The sequence below is a fragment of the Vicugna pacos genome, unplaced genomic scaffold, assembly GCF_048564905.1.
Source record: "Vicugna pacos unplaced genomic scaffold, VicPac4 scaffold_5, whole genome shotgun sequence".
In the NCBI taxonomy this organism is placed as follows: domain Eukaryota; kingdom Metazoa; phylum Chordata; class Mammalia; order Artiodactyla; family Camelidae; genus Vicugna; species Vicugna pacos.
The window spans coordinates 1,076,582-1,081,244 of NW_027328726.1; positions in this window are offsets into that span (position 1 = coordinate 1,076,582).

Sequence of the window (4,663 nt, forward strand, 5' to 3'; positions counted from 1 at the left end):
AAACTGATAGAGGGCTGTATGTCAAACCTATCTCAATAAAACTGAAAAAAGAAAAGAAGAAGAAGAAGAAAAGAAAAGTCGGCTCGGGGCATCCGATAAAGGCCCTCTTTCTGAGCGCACAAGTCAACCTCGGGCCGATTCACCCTGACCCTGAAGAAGGGCAAAAATCACCCTCCACTCTATCTCCCGTTAGGTCCCGGACACTAGCCAGAGTTCCCCCTCCCTCAACCCCCACCCCGTTCTTGCGTCACACTGTGTGGGCTCAGGCACACAACCTATCGGTTTCCTTGAGCGTGTGGAATGAATATCGCCCGAAGGGAATTTCCTGTGTTGTCGTTTAAATAAGCTGACGTGTTAATCAGTGCTACGGAGGGACACATTCCCTTTGACCTGATCAACCAGAATGACATCCCAGGACCCAGGAATGTACAATATCATGGATTTGAAAGTATCTTAGAATTCAGAAATCATGGTGATGTGGGTCTGATGACCTAGCTGGCTCCATACAAACCAAGAGATGAAGGTGCCCAACGTTTTCACTCGATGCTGCCTAAGTTCTTGACAGTCACTTTAAAAAAGGAAAAGGAAAATTTGGATGGCACGCTTAGTTTTGATAATGCCCTCTGACTGCATGGTGAAACGCAAGGAAAAGCCGTGACGCTCGCCCACGGTATAGAGAGAAACGCAGAACCGTGTTTCTGGTAGCCTTCTTCACCGCTGCGCCAAGGCGGGAGCGACGGCTACCTCATGCAAAGGAGGAGAGGACGGGTATCTCGGCCCCGTCACACAATGCCAGGCAGAAGAAACCTTCTCTGATGAGACATAAGCGTGTCAAAGCGCATCCCTGCGTCGAAGGCTTCGGTTTCCCGGGGAAGGGGGTCGAGCCGAGGGACCCAGGCCCCCACGTCAGTCAGTCAGTCTTTCACTGGATTCACTGGCCTCGCTCTTACCCCTCAGCAATGGCCGCTCAGATTGCTCACGGGTGTCTTTACCTTCTGGCTTTAGGAAGGACTTTAAACTTCGGCTGAGGGGCAGACACCCAGAAGGGTTCTTTCAGTTCACCCCATCTTAGGGAATGCCATACCCAACACGTTGGTTTTCATCCCATCGTGGGCCTACCTACCGGAGAGTTTTGCTGCTTAAAAGTCCCCTGTGCTCCACCTATTCATCAACAACCCCCCCCCGCCACAACACACACACACACACACACACACACACACACACACGCGCACGCACGCACGCGTGCACACTCACACACACACACACACACAGAGAGAGAGAGAGAGAGAGAGAGAGAGAGAGAGAGAGAGAGAGAGACACAACCTTCACCCCCCCACACACACACACAACCCCACTCATCTTTTCACCCTCTCTGGGCTTTTGCCCTTTTGAGAATGAACGTCATCCAGAGCCGGTACCCTACAGGATGCCACCTTTTCAGATTGGCTCCTTTCAGGGAGTCATGTGCACGCAGAAACTGCCCCGCCTGTCTCCCACAGGTCTCTCGGCTCCACGGGCCCCTGGTTTCCTTTTTAGAGCCAAATCATATGCCGTGGCACGGACCTAGCCCGGGCTACGTGTCCCTTCACCTCTTGAAGGACGCGTCTGTCTCGGTCGCCTCCACGGTTCCGGCGGTGATGAAGCAAGCCCCTCCACCCCCCACCCCCACCCCCACCCCCACCCCCACCCCGCCCGCCATCCAGGTCCGTCCGTCCGCGTTCAGGTTTCCGCGTGGACGGAGCCCCGAGGGCTAGGCCTCAGGGTGAGGGTGGTATGGCGGGTGGCGGGTGGCGGGTGGCGGGTGGCACACTGAAGGGTCCGAAATCCGGAGGATGCCGGCAAGGAAGGTCGCCAGGTCAAAGCCTTCCTTCCCTCCCTCCGTCTCCTTAGGGTGGATGGCTGGGCCCATGAATTCAGAGAGGACACGAGACACATGGTGTGAACCGAGATTCCCAAGCCAGGAGACCTGGTGGAGGGTAAAGAAACGAGCTTATTGGGGGGGGGGGCCGGGGGGGATGGGGGGGTTCTTAGGACTGCAGCCCAGGAGACACAGATGCAAGAAAGAAGCACTGGCAGTGTGTGTCACCAGACTACCCCACGGGGCAAGTGGAGAAGGGGAAACGAAAGAAAACACCACAAGAGCAAGGCGGGAACTTTGAAACGACAAGGCTGCAGCTAGCAGCTGCTGGCAGATTTGTTTTTGAAACCGGTTGGTGGCGCCCTTGAGCTCGATACAGTTCTGACCACTCATGCCCCCCCTCCCCCCATGGATGCCGGTGTCGGGACCCAGGGGAGGCCACCCCAAACATGTATGTGCCTCCGTGGCACACGGATAGGTTAGAAATGAGAGTGACCGAAGAAGCCGAGGGGCCAGCAGACGCAAGAGGGACCGACCGGACCCTCAGACTCTTCTTTCTGTCTCCCTGAAAGCGGGAAATCAATCACTTCCGTGGAGGGTGCCCTCCCTGCATCTGGACTTAGGAAATCACCCTGATCTCCCACTGAGAGCCTTCAGGCCCCGGAAGCCTAGAGAAACCAACCAACCAACCTCGTGACTTCTTTCAGGGGCTTCCCCCCAAAAACCCAAACTCTGTCTCGATTCTTCACGGACGGGTCACCCAAAACCAAAGTCTCTCAGCCCGGTCCATTTCGCACAAAGGGCTGATTTCTTGTCCTAAAACGGAGAAAAGCTGCCTGCTTCGGGGACACATGAGTGCTTGAATGAAAGACAGGAGGTTCCCTGTCGCTCCTGCTCAACGATCCGTCTGGGGTCCATTTTTGGATCAGTCCAGCCCAGAGGACTCAAGATGTGTAGAGGGAGGGGACAACGTGCCCCTCCCCGAAACAAGACTATGTCTGCAACCAAGTTCCTCCCACTGGCCGTCCAGCTCCATTTTGGATGACTGAATCCTGGTTCACCTCATTTGGCTGTTTTGTTTTGTTTCGTTGTGTTTGTTCTTGTTTTTGTTTTTTGATTAATAGACTTTATTTCCTAGAGCAGTTTCAGGCTCACAGCAGAATTGAGCAGAAAATACAGAGAGTTCTCACACAGCCCTCCCCACCCACACATATATCCTCCCCTCCCCTCAACATCCCTCATCAGTGTGGCCTATTTGGTCAAACTGATGGTCCGACATGGACACGTTATTATCAATCAAAGTCCATAGTTTACATGACGGTTCACTCTTGATGTCGTACGTTCTATGGGTTTTGACAAATGTATCATGACATGTAGCCACCACTATGGTATCCGACGGAATAATCTCATCGCCTTAAAAAATCCCACACGCTGTATCTGTTCATTCCTCCTTCCCTCCCTCTCCCCAAACCCCTGGATACCACGATCTTTTTATTGTTTCTAGAGCTTTGCCTTTTCCAGGATGTCCTTTGGTTGGAATTGTCCAGTTGGTAACATTTTCAGACCGGTTTCTTTGATTTAGTAAGATGTCTTCTAAGTTTCTTCCATGTCTTTCATGGCTTGATAGCTAATTTCCTTGTCTTTCTTTCTTTTTTATTCATTTATTTATTTTTTAATTTTTTACTGCACACATATTTTTTAATTTACATATACGTACTGTTCATTGTTTCCAGGAAGGTTTAGCGCTTTAGCTTTTTAAACTTACATAGTTATCAAAGGAATAAAGCCAACCGCAAAATAAGAATGAATTCAAAAAGATACACACACCCTGCTATTAACAGCAACATCATTTATAATGGCCAAGATACGGAAGCATCCTAAGTGCACATCAATATTTGAATAGATAAAGAAGAGGGGACACACACACACACACACACACACACACACACACACACACACACACGGAATGGAATACAATTCACCCGTAATAAAGAAGGATATTTTGCCATTTGTGGCCTTTCCTTTCCTTTTTTTTTTTTTTTTCCCCTCCTCCACTTTAAAAACCAGAATTTTATAACTGGGATAAACACTTCCATTGCGTCAAAAACAGTAAAATGACTAGAAATAAACTTAATCGAGGAGGTTACCTATACTCCAGAATCTGAAATGACACAAAGAAATGGAAAGCTGTCTTGTGCTCTTGCATTGGAAGAATCAATACTATCAAAATGGCCACACTACCCAAAGCAATCCGCAGGTTCCATGCAACCCCTGTCAAAATACTCACGACATTCCTCACAGAACTAGAACAAACAATTTCAAAATTTATAAGGAACAACGGAAGACCCTAAACAGGCAAAGCCATCTTTTGTAGGTCTCCTCTCTCTCTCTCTCTCCCTCTCTCTCTCTCTCTTTCTCTCTCTCTCCCCCCTCCCTCCCTCCCTCCCTCCCTTTCTCTGTCATCTTTTTGTTCTCTTTTCTTAGGGTTTGATGACTTGAGACGATCCTTTAACATTCCTTGTAAAGCCGGCTTGATGGTGCTGAAATCTTGTAGCTTTCGTTTATCTGTGAAGCTTTTGATTTCTCCCTCAAATCTGAACGAGAGCCTTGCTGAATAGAGTATTCTTGGCTGTCAGTTTTCCCCTTTCATCACTTTCAATATGTTGTGCCACCCACTTCTGGCCTGTAGAGTTTCTGCTGAAAAATCAGCTGATAACCTTACGGGAGTTCCCTTGTATGTTATTTGTTGCTTTTCTCTCGCTCATTTTAATATTTTCTCCTTACCCTTAATTTTGGTCAATTTGA